We start from the raw sequence: 16,523 nt of genomic DNA on the forward strand, positions 1-16,523 counted from the left end.
CATCAATACATGGTTACACCCCCAGCAATTTATCGATCTACATTTCAAATGATGCCACTATTACTAAAAAAACTGCAATCAGAACCAGCGGATCAATATAGTTAACAAGATACAGTCCAAAAACAATCCCAACTAAAAGAGTTATTGATTTTTTTGCACGTTGTTTTAAACCATGTTAAAATCTACAAACTAAAACTTGTGTCAAAAACAACAGGCAAAACAGCACAGAAATGTAACGCTGATATTTGATCAAATCTAAACTGAAAATCTCATCTCATATGACGCTGTGACCTGTGTCTCACACAGTTGAACACCTCCACTCTCACAACCAGGACAGAAATCAAGGACACGGTCCATCTAGAGCAGTGGCATCAGATACGTTACGCTATATATCGACGGGTCCTTCTCTATTAGCCATCCAATAACTCATGACCAATGACTTGCAGCCATGGCAGAAGGGTTTGTGAAAGAATGAGGGCACTCAGAGCGAGCGAGCGAGAGCTCATAATTGTGTGCTGACTACCATGTGTGTGTGACATTGTGCTGCGCATTGCAAAAATCAGCCCAGTGTGCGCCGCTACACAATTCTGTCGCACAGACGCAAGTCAGCCTGTCACAGACTGTCACCGCTCTTACGCAATTCGTTCACTTCATGTCATCAGGGTCATAAACACGTCCATTACCAGAAACCCTACAGCAAGCCTCTGTACACCACCCATCTGCCAGGTAAGAGCCCGTCTCTGTGGTAAGGACTCGGCTCTCTCGCTCCAGGGCCCGGAGCGTGTTACCATAAACTGATTGGCCACAGTTCTGCCGCGTCTGGTCACGGGGTTTGGCCGCGTGGATTTTCTGGATCTGACAGAAATGCTGATGGGATTAGATGAATAAATGAACAGATTTCTAATTGGACACATGTCTGTGGTGTATTCTGTAATGAAACAAATCCTTCAGCTAAACGCAGGCAAATACCTTCCACCTTAAGATGACATATTGCACAAATTCTGACATGTTTCCAAACCACATCTTCAGCTTTCACAGATGATTTATAGCAAAGTCGATTCGAGTCCTAAATCTAAACCTACTCCTTAAATCTTAAAACAGTTTTAAATTAATCTAGAAACCGACTGGTATGAATCAATCCACACTGTTCGCATAAATTCATATCACATTCACTTTCCTCACTACGATGCTGCATTGCTTCATTTGATGGCACTATAGAGATGTTTTATGGGAAATACATGCAATGCTCAGACTGTTTTCCAGCTCAAATTCTCCCTCTGCGACCAATCCAGATGTATATCAATCTATAAACATGAGGGCAAGACAAAAATATTGTCAGATTATTTCATACAATTTTATAGAAATTTTATAAATATTAAATAAAATTCAATTTGTGCTTTAAATAACATCAGTAGTGATTCAGATGAGATTTAAATATGTAAACTGCCTCATCTGCGCGTCTCTGAATGAATGATTCGAGCGGTTTCCTGTACTGCACACATGACACTTCTGTTTACAGCATCTCACTATATGGGGATGCGAACACATCTCCAGAGCTGCTCTGAAAGTTTATTTCATGAGCATTTCTCTCCAGAGCTGCTTTAAGAGTTTACTTCATGAGCATTTCACCGCTTCATTTGAGTGAAGCTCCTGTCAAACATGCACTAAAAAGGTCTTTGCGACAACCCAGTTAAATTAAATTAACTATGACACACCCACATGAATAAACTATAGTATATTATATTATTTCCTTTATTAAAGTAAATGTACTAATAAAATAGAAAAATCTTACATTTAAGTAGGTGGAAAAAAACAAAAGGAAAAAACCTGAAAATGCACCGGAGAGATGCTGGTTTATATTAACATAGTTGTTGGCATATTTTTTATGGATTTTTCTGGTAAATTCAAAAACACTGTATAATCTAGGTGTTTTACTAAAGTTAATGAGTAAATGCTATAGTGTGCTGAAGCATTTTTCATGTGGGCAAAAATATAACTATTGTACCTAAAAAACTGAAAACACAGAATCCAGAAAAATTCTAATGGAATTTGGGAAAAAATAAAACCCTACATTGGCCATCAGGATTAAAGCGTCTCATTTGAAAGGTTTTTATTTTAGTAAACACTGGAAATCAACAGACTATATTTTGCACTTTTTTGTCATTTGGAAGAAAAAGGGAAGGAAAATCCTCAAGGTTTATCAGGGGACTGAGCTGATACGACTGAGGCTGGAGAGATTAAGAAGACAGATTGGTGATGGGCGTCTTGCCAGAGCTCCAGATAACACACGGCATCGAGACCAGAGTTACATCAAACAGGCAGAACGGATCTCCACAACATAATCCACTCCCTGTGACATGCAGTATGTTCAGATATCCAACGGCATTAATAACATGGCAGGCCAACAACAGAGGTGACAAATCGCTGTCATTTGTCAGACCTGCCTCCATCACGGCTTTAAAGCAAACGTTGAGTTGCATTACAGAATCTGTCGGTGTGATATCAATGATGAAGAGAAACCGGTAAGATGATGGGCTGATGTGAAAGCCTTCATAATCACTGATCAAATGTCTGAACCTGACATGATGTTCCTCCGACAAACAAGTCCAGCAGCAATAAAAGCTGGTTTTGCGATAAGCGATTATTTAAATGGCCATCTCGATTTGTATCAGCGTGCATTTTATGAGGCTTGGCACTGTAATATCCTCACCGCTCACTGCTGGGAAAAAACATCCACAGCAGCACCACAATATTAATAACATGCGCTGCCAATATTAGCAATTAACTCTTGATGGATGACTGTGTTATTGCAGGAAGCATCTGTGGGCCCGACGCTCCTGCACAACTGACATCAAAAGACCCCATGTGCCAAAAGAACAGAGATATTAGAGAGGGAACTAAACCTGAACATTTTATTACACAAACAGACACATACTTCACACACACATGATAGACACAGAGAGAGGCACATAAACACACACTCTCATCCACACACACAATCAAATCAGACACACACAAACACTTAGACAAAAAATGCGAGAGACACATACCCAAGCACACACACACACAACAGAAAAACCCAGACACAATTAGACAGACAAACAGATACAAACTCAAGAGGCACACACACACTTAAAGAGAGGCATACACACTCAGACACAAATTCAGAGATGTACACACTCAGAGACACTGACTGACACACACACACACACACACACACAGAGTGACAACACACACACGCACACACACAGAGACACACACACACGCAGAGTGACACACGCAGAGACACACACACACACACAGAGTGACACAGACACACGCAGAGACACACATACACACACACACACACAGAGTGACACACGCAGAGACACACACACACACACACACACACACAGAGTGACAACACACACCGAGACACACACACACACGCACACACACAGAGACACACACACACGCAGACACACGCAGACACACACACACAGAGTGACACACGCAGAGTGACACACGCAGAGACACACACACACACACACACACACAGAGTGACACAGACACACGCAGAGACACACATACACACACACACACACACACACACACAGAGTGACACACGCAGAGAGACACACATACACACAGGACAACACACACAGCAGACACACACCACACACACACACACACAGACACAGCAGAGACACACGACACAGAGACACACACACACACAGAAGACACACACACGCAGACACACGACACACACACACACAGAGTGACACACGCAGAGGACACACACACACAGAGACACACGCAGACACAGCACACACACACACAGAGTGACACACGCAGAGGACACACACCACAAGACCAGACACACACAAACACACACACACACACACACACACACACACACAAGAGTGACACACGCAGAGACACACACACACAGACAGACACACACACAGCACACACATCACACACACACACACACACCACACACAACACGAAGTGGACACACGCAGGAGACACACACACACAGACCGACACACACACACCACACACAACATACACAGACACACACACACACACACACGCACACACACGCACACACACACACACACACATAGTGACACACGCAGACACACACGCGCACACATACAGTGACACACACGCAGAGACACACACACACTCCTGTCTTCATGTACAGTAAATCCAGGAAGATGCTCATCATCTCCCTTAACAACTGAATTAACAGTCGTGATTTTGTCTGTAAAGACTCCACTGTTCAAAGGTTTTGTTGTAATGGAGGTAAAGCTGTTCTCCCTCAGGCTCTGGGGAAATATCTGAACCCTGCGTGAGTTTCATCCTTTACCTTTTATCACAGCTAAGAGCAAAAAAACAAAGCAGCTCCACCTGAAACAATTCAGAGGAGACCTGCGTGGAGATCTCGCGCATTATGCAGCCGCGGCACGCGTCCGTGTTGAACCTCACCTTGCCTGCCTGTCCACACCTGCCGACCTCTCGGTTCTTTCTCGACGTCCCACAGAGACCCTCAGCCAATCTGACAGGTGAGAATGGCTACACGGCACACCATTAATGCGCTAAAATCATCCAACAGAGCTCTGAATACGAAAGAGTCAAGCCGAGGAACACAAAATATAAAGTGAGCGGAAAGGGACTCTTTGAAATGCCCACAGTCTGATGTCCCTGTGGATCATGGCAAAAAGCAGATGGATGTTTTAAGACATTTAAAAGCAGTTTAAAGATACGCATACTTAAAAAGCCAATGCCTTGGGATCTGAGATTCAATGAACACTTTTCTTTTTCTTCTCGTTTGCATGATAGAGTAGGTATAAATAGTCTTTGTGGCTGCTGAGTTTTAAATGAGAGTTAGAGGTTCAGGAAAGGATGGTCTGTAAATATAATCTAGGGATGTCAGGTGAAATCTGCAGTGTGAATTCAATTCACAGAAATGCTGAAAGCGTGGACAGATCGCTTCACGCACGACAAGATAGACAGCGAGCACAATACAGTTTTCGCAAAAGTGAACAAAGCGATGGCCGATGGCTAAAGCTTGGACAGATTCTGCCCGATGGCGAAGAGAAAGCTCTGATGGGGTTTGTAAGGTGAAAGGCTCACTTTCACTTCAATCTCGGGGTACTGGGCTAGTCCATATTATTTCAGTTCGGGACGAACATCATTGTCTCTCCAAAACATCTCCTGCTCAGCCTAAAATCCAATTTTAGGCTTTAGGTTTTTTTTTGGATATCTTGGGGAACTGGGGTTATAAAATTGCCGTCTCTAATCGGCTATCTCTAAGTTTTTTGTTTACAGTTTGGGATGGGTGACATTATTAAACCAAATACAAAAATATATTCAAACAGATGCCCAATTATTCCCACGTTTTCCATTCCAAGCCACTTTTGGAAGATGGACTGTGGGCAGAAAAATATGGCAAATTAATAAAAATATATAATAATATAAATTATAAAAATAAAATATCTTACACTTTGGAATAAAGTTAGGAGATTTTTTTTGGTTGGATAATGACACCCAGGTCAAATTGTGGACTATAATTTTCATGAAGTAAATATAAAACCTTATAAACCCAATATTTTGTCTACAGCCCTAGAACTTGAAGATAACAACAAAATATCATCCACTTGCATGTAAATAATCGAACTTAAAAGTTTAAAACGCTTAAAAAAACTGTGGGCAGAAATAAAATGGCACCATGTAAACCCAATGCTTTGTCTACTACGCACTTACATCGAGATATTCAATTAAAATCTCCATTCATCTCATGCTCTTACATAGTAAACTAGGGAGTAAATGATTAGGGTTATGTATACATGGCTCTTTTGTCATTCTGTCAGGGGTTTTCACCCACAATTTAGGGCAGGCATCAATATCCCCTTCCTCACCTCGAAAAGAGAACTACCCGACTGCTATTTTCAGCCTGATCTCCATCAAACTTTTCTAACTACGGAGCAAACAGCAGTTTAGCACAAACCTCCAGAGATCTGGAATGAGCTCGCCATCTCCACACCTGACAGGGTGTCTCATTAGCCGCTTCTGCCGCCGTCTCCACGCCGCTCGCCAGAGACGGACAGCGGAGCGCGCTAATCTCTTTACAAAAGAGTGAGCCGAGCAATTTATCGCCGAACAAGACGACTACTGCTGACTAGCACAGGGTTTGTTATTTCCTTCTCGATGGGAAACATTTTCCACAGCGCGCTGGCCTGATGGATGTTATAATTAGCCAGATTTGAGGAAGCCGGTGCGAGTGGAAAACGCAGAAGTTGGCAAACATAAAAATGTCCCCCCGGCCATATATGAGCTGAATATATAACTCCAGCATCGTCTGGAGGGGATGAGGATGGGATCTGTAAGATAGGGTGAGATATCCTCAGGGTTTTTCGCTCGCAGATGTTACGTAACTACAAACCTCCCCATGACTTTAAGTGTGCTTACATGCTTGTATGACCGCACAATCACAGGTTAGCGCTTTAATATGTGCTTTTACGAGTCCCTGTTCATTTGCCTATTTCGGTGTACATGCTTTTTTTGTTCTTTCCTGAAGTCATAGTGTGAGTCACTGGTGAGGAGAACAAGCAGCAGGTAGTGCTCAGAACGCGACTATATACTGTCAAGAATCAAGGACCCTGAAGGGCTTTACACAATCCACTGTAGGCAGATGCATGCTGGGAAATGCTCTCGACCTGGCAAGTTGGCAGCTTGGAAGGGATCCTACTGCTTATTGCCTAGTATACTGGATAACAAAAATAACAAAAAGCGTACACGATGTGCTACAATAAAAGTTTCTAACAGTGGTGCGCTACACAGATAATTTTTTAATTCAGTCGCATGGTTATTTTCTTTAAAATAAGTGTAACAATGAGTCAAACAAGTAAAAGTATTGCAGCACGGATCACTTCGGGTCATTAGAAAATAGTAAGTTAATTGCATTGCATTATGGGACACATTACCCAACACAGCGTGCTTTATTTTTGTATGCTGCCAATGTTACACATATTTTATGCATACAACAATTTTGCATGCAATGCTCAGTAGGGCTGCTCGATTATGACAAAAATCATAATCACGATTATTTTGGCCAATATTGAGATCCCGATTATTTAACATGATTACTCACTAAGTTTTAAAACAACATAGAAATATGAAAAAACTTGGCTTTTAAACTGTGAATTCAACTGAAAAATAAATGTAAAGAAATAGCACAGCTGAACAACTGTAAAGGAAGGGGGTGCGCTGTGGATTTATACCACAAGAAAAGAGATGATCCTTGCAAAATGCAATGCAGCACAATAATCGTTTTATGTCGATTATTTTGTTTTTGTAATTGTTGAAGGCCAAAATTGACGATTACAAATATTTTCGATTAATTGCACAGCCCTAATGCTCAGCCAACATGATAGTTTGCTATTCTGAACAACCTGCATCTCTCTATTCTAACTCAGATTTTTTTCTGCATGTCGGGACTTTGTGGAAGGTCCATAAGTGCTTCCAAAAAAACTGCAACACAACTTATGGATAAAAAAAATCTGCGTCGCTCGAGTCTCTCCGATTAATCTCTAAGTGTTCCCCAACACATCCACCATGAAAATACATAAGTGAGTTGTCTTATGAACTTACAGCCAAAACAGAAACACAGACACATTTTATATTCTCATGATTAAAATTCTTCATCCTCCGTCCAAACACCCTGCTGTGCAGAAATCCAGAGAGCTCTTCCTTAGTCGAGTTCAAGTACAGCATGCAAAACACGATGCCAACAACGATGAGCACAACCAAATCAAATGACAAGCACCTAAGTGTTTACGTTTGGCTATTCCAAGTCACCAACTAGAGAAAACACACACGTTTTAAGACAAACACACTCTCTTACCCCAGGTGATAGCTTCATGATAAATCCAGCTGAGATCCACAGCTACTGTACGTGCGTCTGTGTATATGAGAGTGAGTGTGTGTCGAAACTGCTTTCACTGGCTCTCTTCCATGACAAACTGCCAATACTTCTGTTCTCTGACGTCCTCTCCACGAGCAATCGAGCAATGACCGAGAGAGAGAGAGAGATCCTGTTTTCATCCAGCTGATCTCTCGCTCTGTACCACTGGGGTCTTACTGAGCATGCTCAGAACACAAACCATGATTTCATCCACACGATGAACTACATCACAAACCTTTATTTTCTATATTCCTGATCTATACACATGATCACGATTTTACATCAATATGAGAAATATTCATATACATTTTCCACTCCAGTTGAAGCCTCATTTTGCAATCATTTAATTTACTTGCAAACATATTTTAGTGGTAATTCTGTACCCTGCTTACATGCACATGAGCTCTGTTTTACAAAATTGTCGTTATTTAAATCTGTGTGTGTTCATTTGCATGTGCGCGAGGCGCTCACGGGTGCGACCTGCCCTGCTCTAGTTCCTCCGGTCCCACAGCTCGGGTCCTGGACTCAGTATGGAGCCTGCAAGCTAAAGCTGAACTCTCAAAAAACTAGGTCACATATTGATGACACATCTAGTACAGGCTATAGAATAGCACAAAACCGATCGAGAGGAACACAGACAAATAAACGGAGAGAATTATGGGTAAATTTCTCTCCAAACATTTGAGATTTAAACATAATCAGCTGACGGTAATTCTCAGGTTATAACAAACGCTGAACTATTAAAGGAGGAAAGAACGACCTGTGTGACAGTAACCGCGAGCGGTGATATACGTTCACCCGGCGGATCCGTTGGCAACCCTGAGCGCCGTGTAATGGAATCCAATGATCTGTGTGAAAGTGATGAAACGTTTGGTGGGAAAAGTTGTTTGTTTTCTTGCCATCGTTGTTTGCTCTGTTAGTCCGTGTGGTGCGAGGGAGGGGACATTTGTTTAGCAAAAAAAGAGAGAGAGGAAGTGGTGAAATGTTCATGTGCGTTGGACACCATTCAAAACAGATAGCGCTGCGATTTCAAACCATCCTTGATCTGAAACACATTATCACATGTGATATGATAAATGTCAGACAATGTTCTTCCTCATAAACACACTGTTTACCGCTGTGACGCCTCTGTTTGACATTCAGGGCCGCACAGCCCCGCCGGAGACACAACAGTCTCGCTTAGAGACATCTTTCAAAAACACCCTTCACACGAGATTACACAACTAATACCCCGCAAGCAAGGGCATTTTACATCCCTGTAGGTAGCGCACCAGCAGCGTTTCATCCCACACATACGCACGCCCACCTCTGAACTCACGAGGGGCGTCACGAGAACCTGCCTGAAGACAGAATCGCATAGCAACCCGCGCACAACCACGCTCCGCACCTCGGTAACAGTGCGAGAGCACCATGGCAACCAGCCGGTACACCTTGGTGTTATGATGCCAACGTTCACGTAATTCTGTTCAAATCGACTTGAAAGTAAACAGCACCTGTGTGTGTTTACATAAGCATGACAATGACACGGAGGTTAGCTAACAATAACAGAGGTCATTTGTTTACAGACGTCTTAAAGGTACAGTAACAAAACCGGTTTCATTTCATGAAGTCTTTAGGAAAATTCAACTCCGTTGTATTTCTATAGATCCTATCACAATTTTACATTTTGCAAAGCAGTCTTACAAGCATAAAGATAACTAGAATTAAATGAGGATGGATTTGAACATTTTAATGTTTTAAATCTCTTTGTAAGGTAGACATTACCGTACATGTGTTATGTAACCTCCATAAAAACCTTAGGTGCTGATTAAACAACTAGAAAAACACAAACTTTTACTATTAAAGACATTTGGAGCTCATACACGCAACAAATCCCACAGCAGTTGTATTAGCCGTCAGGCTGAAATAAGCCATCAAACTCATAACACTCATAATGCACTAAACCTCCTGTTAAACACACACACACACACACCTGTCAGACTCAGCGAATGTCTACATGCACGACAGTAGATTATCACAACCATACAGCTGTCATATAAACATATCTTTACTTAAAAGGAAAGTGAGAGTCTTACCTGCTCAGATGAACGGAAGATCACGACGCACATGGAAAAGAAACACAGAGAGAAAGAAAGTGTGAGGTTAGTGTACGTAGCATGAGATGAAGGTATAAATCAGATTCAGCAGCGGATACAGACAGCTCAATACTGCCCCCATCTGACTACAGAGCAGACATGCAGTGAACGCTTCACCTGCAGGTGCATCTTTATAAAGGCTGTGTAGAGCAGTGGTTCTCAAACTTTTTCGTTGCAAGGTCCCCTTTGTGTTAAGTGCATCGCTTTGCTGCCCCCCATATAAAGACGTATAATCTTAAACTTAGAATTTTAATTAAACCAAAAACATTCAGTTATACAATGCTGGAACCTCAATTCGTTTGGTTGGTGGTGTCATTTTTCTGATGTTTGATTGCATAAAATCTATGATAAATTTCTATATTTCATAAAATGCCACAAAATCTCTGGATCCAACTTGGGGCCCCCAGTTTGAGAACCACTGGTGTAGAGATTTGATTTATGATATGAAGACGTGTGATTGGTCTTTGTGTAAGCTTGAGAGCTGTGGAAGGTTGTCAAGGGATTGCAGTGAGGATGCTAAGCACTTTTATAATGTTCTGCTTACCTTTACATTTTTTGTTTAGGTATTTGGCAGACGCTGTTATCCAAAGTGACTTAGTGGTTTCATGGAAATCAAACCCACAACCTTCACACTGCTAACACAACACAGCTGAGCTGAGCTATAAGAACTGTGATATTTTACATTTCACCTGTTTTATTACCTGTCAGGCAACATTATTTGGTCTCATCTCCTGAAAATCTAATAGAGATATCTCGGATTTAAAATGTCATTCATGTGGAGCATACAAATGACGTGACACCATTGAATAACCACTAAACGGTATGAAGCCGTCTATACATAACACATATTCTTTCGGCATCATTTGCGCATTGGACCTTGCCTGTAATGCCTAGAAATGCTGCCGAGGATGCTCCCTATGTTGAAAGATGCAGCCTTAACCTTTAGTGTGTGGTGTTTGAACGCTGTTGCATTCTCCTTCTCCTTCAGTATTAGCCAAAATGTTTCCAGTTACTGTCTGTGTAGCATTGGTTTGTGGTGTGAAATGTGTGTGTAAAGGTTAAGGGGGTGACAGGCAGCTTGCAGGGCATCTCACACACACATGCAGTGACTGCAGGCGGATCTTAAGATCTTAAGTGTTTATGTTCCCCAGACACTAGTGATCCTGTAAATCAGGTGTATAAAACTACATAAAAGACAACACAGCAGATTTCAAGCTGATGACAAATCATCTTCGTGTCAGACAGGATTAATATGTAGAGAACAGGTGCATCACGCCCTCTGGTGGACTCAACCTGTCATCACAGATCACAGATGACATGCACATAATACCAGACTGACTATATCTACAATTACAATTAAGCAAATCAAAGATCTTTAACATCATTTAGAATGCGCATGGTAAAAACAACATTCATCTGATGCTATACCACCTTTATGGATGAAGTATTACAGAAAAACAAAATATTTTTGTTACGAATGCCATTGTGGAAATACATCAATATATACCTCAAACCTGTTCCTTATGGCTCATTTATTCGACATCTGAAAGTATCCAAGACAAATTAAGACGTTATAAAACAGCTAATATGGCCATAAAAACCTTTCTGAGCATTTCTGAAAACATTAGTTGTTTCTTAATGAGTACAATTTTATAGAATTCTACTATGCAAGAAAGAGGAGCTGGCTTGTTTTAAGGCGTATTGCTGGATGTTGGTGAAACGTGGCATATTTTCTGAGATTATTTATCATTTCCTCTGCCAAACAAGTGGAGTGGGATGTTAGTCACAGCAGTGCAAGTTCTGCTTCAAGAGCGCCAACATCCACCTCCACATTAGTCAAAGCATTAAAGAACTTCTGTGAGAGCATGTGTAGGACCCGCCCCCCACCCCTGTGATTTATAAATTACACACATTAGTTCAGCTACCGAGAGACGGCGAGATTCTACATACATCTCTGAGATGTTACTTTTGTTAGAATTTTGTTATTTTTTAAAAAGCATGCAGATTTTCAGATAGACGGGTAGACTGAGACAGAGAGACAGAGAGAGAGAGAGAGAGAGAGAGAGACAGAGAGAGAGAGAGAGAGAGAGAGAGAGAGAAGCAAACAGAGGCCAACAGACAGGCACGTAGAGACGGAAAAAAGATTGAAACAGACAGAATGGTAGAGACAGTGTGACAGGTAGACCGAGAGGCAGATATACAAGTATACAGAAAGATAGACAGACAGACAGGTAAGCTAACAAAGACCAGCAGACAGACAGAAAGAGAGAGACAGAGAGACGTGATGTGAATGTAAACACACAGGATGAATCAATGGTACAGTTGTGTTGATCTTGATCAGATTTATAGATTATTTCCTGTATCACATGATGTTTGTCTGGCGCTCGTGCTGATCAGAGCTGAGATCATTTAGCACACACACACTCTCTCCCTCTCTCTTCCTCAGCACATTCTGACGCATCCCTCACCACACATCCATTTCCCATCAAACCCTGTAGCCTGCAGAGAGGACAGCTGCTCTGAACGCATCTGAAAGAGCTTCAAATATATCTCCAACTAATCAAACTCAATGAGCCGTGAGCTCTCCATAAACACGCAAAGCAAGAAACATCACAAACGCACCGCTTGTGTTTTCATTGTATTTTCATCCTGAAATGAGCTGATGTTAGTCAAGGTTTCTGCTATAAAACAGGCTGTTATCACTTATATCTTTCAGCCTTATAGACTTTACTTGTATATGTAAAGTAACGTCAATTTGGATTTGATATTGACTTAAATGTCGCTGAATGCATGTTGTGAATCATGTAACATTAAAAGCTCTTAGGAGAGATTATTTCAATAAACATCACATTTAAAACCAGCAGAAAACATATTCAAGGGTTTGACATTGATATGCATTTGCTTCAGGGTGTAATTCAGAGCCCCGGGGCTGTTATACGAGGATATATTAGTTTAATAATAACACCGTAAACTGCAGACACATTCAGTAATGACGTTCCACCGATGATCGAGTCAGTATAATAAAAAAATAAGTAGAGCAGACACAAGACACTTGACAAACACAAGAATGATAATCGAATTTTGATGGTCGGAACAAATCAAATGCACATGATCTGAGACAGATGGGTAAGTAAAAAGCCCGTAACGGCAAGAAGAAAATACAAATTGAACATCTGTCGACTAAAGGCACATCAGACTTCAAGCACTGAAAATCTCACTGACAGTAACAGGACTGATTTAGATTTGTGGAGTCATACGGCTGGTTTCAGAGGTTTAGTGTTTCTCTCATTCAGCATGAGTTAACACACATAAATTCAGTGTTTACAGTAGATTAATGAGTGTGTGAGAATAAATGTGTTCATTCAGAAGCCGAGCACATTTCAATTACTCCGTTCCTCCGGCGGTCTCACGAGGGAGGTCGCTGGCGGGGAAAGAGGTTAACAGCACCTCACAGCTCAGACCATTTACTTCATTCACTCCTTTATGAGCGCTTCTGCAAAGTGTACTGTACGTCTGTACAAATGCAGATTTCGTAAAAACATCAAAGATCAAAGCGCTGAAGAAACAACAATTTTACATCTCACTTGAACTCCCTTGAACCAAAAAAACACTAATAACAGTAATTTTATGTGTGCGTCTACATCCGCTTTCATCTTCTGATGCATTTTTCCTCTTGATTTGAGACACGCGAGAGAAATCGTCGCATTTCATAACAGATTCAATCTTTTATTTGACGGTTTCATCCGAGTGGTTATGGGAAATTGGAGCTAACTGTGAGCTGCTGGTAACAGTGATAAAGTGTCATTATTATCAGATTATCATTATAGAGTATAATCATATCTGATGACCATCCCAGTGGAAACCGAAAACCATTATGTCACGTAAATATGTCTAATACCACGGATCTGTTTATGAAATTCATCAAATCATTTTATATTGAGCACTTGTAATGTCACTTAAATGAGCGTTGAGATTGCTGTGGGCTTTATAATGCACAGAGCAGACGCATTGAATAAACCCGGAGCCACGACCGCATTATTTTCAGTCGCCTCTTTAAAGTCAATTAACGTCCGAATGAAATACGCTTTTAGTATGAATAAATGTGTTTTGTGTCTTAAAGATATCGATAAACCACTGTGCTCCAAAACATTGACAAAATTCACATTTACACGATAAAAGCAGTCAAAACAGAATGTAGATTATTTTGATGACATCATTCTGCACTTCAGCTTCTGATTGGATTCCAGGCTGTGCGGTAAACGAAGCGCTATTAGCTATGTTAAAAATGGGAGGAGCCACTGAATATGTCAAACACTACATTGCAAATTTAAAAAGCAAAAAATAAAATACCATAGTAAGACATATAAATATTATTATATAATAAATACGAATTAAATAAAATTATAATATAGTAAAAAAGTATAATTAATAAAACTAAAGGCAGTGACATTAACGCCCTAAAATGAGGCAGATTTTCTTTGAAGCCAAACCGAAATAACTACAGAGTATCAAACAACAGAAAACATTGGCGACCTGAAGCCATATCTTCTGAACCTACACAGTCTACAACAGAACCTCTTCTCGTTTCAGTTTTGGCAGCAGACTCATAAGTGAAATCTCTCAAGGAAACAAAATCTATTCGACCTCTTAACCTTGAGATGTTCCTCTGAAAAGTCCTAATTTCCTGTGACCTTGCAATGACAACAAACGCTTCTACTCATACACTCCTAGAGTCTTTACAGACACATGACATCAGGGAATATCAGGAGATTATTATAAAGCAATATAAAAATGACATAAACATTAGTAAGACTGGACGGAGACCAACACGCTTCCTTTTGCGCACACACGCAGTGTTTACAAGAGTTTACAGTCTTGTAAATGTGGGTGTGGAAGGACTCGCTCACTGTTTAACAGCACAGATTCATCTTCAGCGCACACATAACACACAAACTTTGGAAAGAAAAATCTGGGCGGCTATTCAACAAACACACCAACAACATATGTTTATAAGCTGAAGAAATACTACAAACGTACAGAGGCCAGACACATACTCATGATGTGAATTTTTCTCCAAAACAAGCGGCCGACGAAATGTGGCACTGCTCCTCATCGCTGTAACTGAATCTGACAAACCCGGATTAACGCGGAAACCCGTTTTAATCTCTTCATAGCACCTGGTTAGGACACGCTGTAATAGTGTGTCATTCTCCAGAGACCAGCACACAGAGACCGACCTCTGACCCCTCTGCTGTAAGAGTACAGACACAGCCTACGATTTTCTTCTGTCCGCACGCGAGTACACATGAATAAGACATGGAGACAAATGTTCAGGCATACTGTACAGCTCTGGCAGACTCTCTCAGGGCCAGCGCCTTATTTCGCTCTCTCTAATGATTCATCTGAATGTGAAGTTATTCATCGGTCCAACTTCATCATCAGTCCTGCGTCAAACCACTGCACAGATCTGCTCCTTCAAGAATTTGTCTTTAATAGTTTAGCTCTCTTAATTCCATTTAATTTTAGGTTAATTTTTTTTACAGCGACAGACCTGTTCCATATTATTCAAAGGGTTCAATTAAATCTTCAATGTTTTCTTTTCTATGTTCTATATTCAATGTTATTATAAATGTAAGTTTTATGAATTTATCTTTTTTTTAAATACTGTGATACTATCAACAAACCCACAGTTTTTGCAACACAGACATGAACGATTGCTCAAAGCATGCAGCTTGATCAGGAGAGATGTGATATTACTTCGAGATCTAAACCTACATGTGCTCTCTCGAGTATGCGTCTCTAGACACCTGCCGCAGATTTGTAAAAGCAACGGAGCAGAAGGCAAATGAGGTTAAACAGACACACATGCGGCATAGACATCAACACAGTAAACCACCAGAGGGCGCCTGCCCAAAGAGACGCTTCACAACAACCTCACAAATACTTTGCAACTTTTCAGAATACTGATTTCTCCTTCTTTGCCCTTTGAAAAAGTATGTAAATACGAAGAAAAAAATATCAAGCATGCTGATGCAAGATGCGCAATGTGAGACGCAAGTCAGACCTGCACGGCTGAACAAGTGCAGCTGTCTAAGAAAAGCACACAGAGCTCAGAATAGAATAACAACAGAAAGCTCTGCATCTTTCAAATCTCTGCCGCAGACCCGAGCGTCTGAGCTACACCCATCTCAATCTATTTTCACAGACGGGACATGTAAAGATCGCTGGGCGCTTTCCTGATATAACACACTTGATGAGTGGGATATGTATATAGGAGAACATTTACAGGTCTCTTCTTTCAGATAAATTCCTCAAGCCGACACAGCACACACTAGCTCACACGTATAAACGTGTCTAGACGTATTTTTAAAGTGAGTAAAGAGTCGCTGGAGATCTTGAAGGAGCTGGTTGAACGGGTATGAAGTTTCATAAACACA

The 16,523-nt window shown here is 41.0% G+C and overlaps 1 protein-coding gene across 33 annotated transcripts in view; it reads right to left on the reverse strand.

Moving 5' to 3' along the window:
• The window catches only part of plekha5 (pleckstrin homology domain containing, family A member 5), a 90,004-nt gene that overhangs the window by 47,637 nt on the left and 25,844 nt on the right, over positions 1-16,523 (reverse strand). Inside the window, exon 1 of one of the 33 annotated variants that reach the window (XM_057324802.1) lies at positions 7,892-8,047. The exons of the other annotated variants lie outside the window; for them this stretch is intronic. The gene's annotated coding sequence lies outside the window, so the exon portion shown is untranslated. Of the gene's footprint in view, positions 1-7,891; positions 8,048-16,523 lie in introns of those variants that run through there. 33 annotated transcript variants of the gene reach the window in all.

This window comes from Triplophysa rosa, linkage group LG24 (genome assembly GCF_024868665.1).
Source record: "Triplophysa rosa linkage group LG24, Trosa_1v2, whole genome shotgun sequence".
Taxonomy (NCBI): domain Eukaryota; kingdom Metazoa; phylum Chordata; class Actinopteri; order Cypriniformes; family Nemacheilidae; genus Triplophysa; species Triplophysa rosa.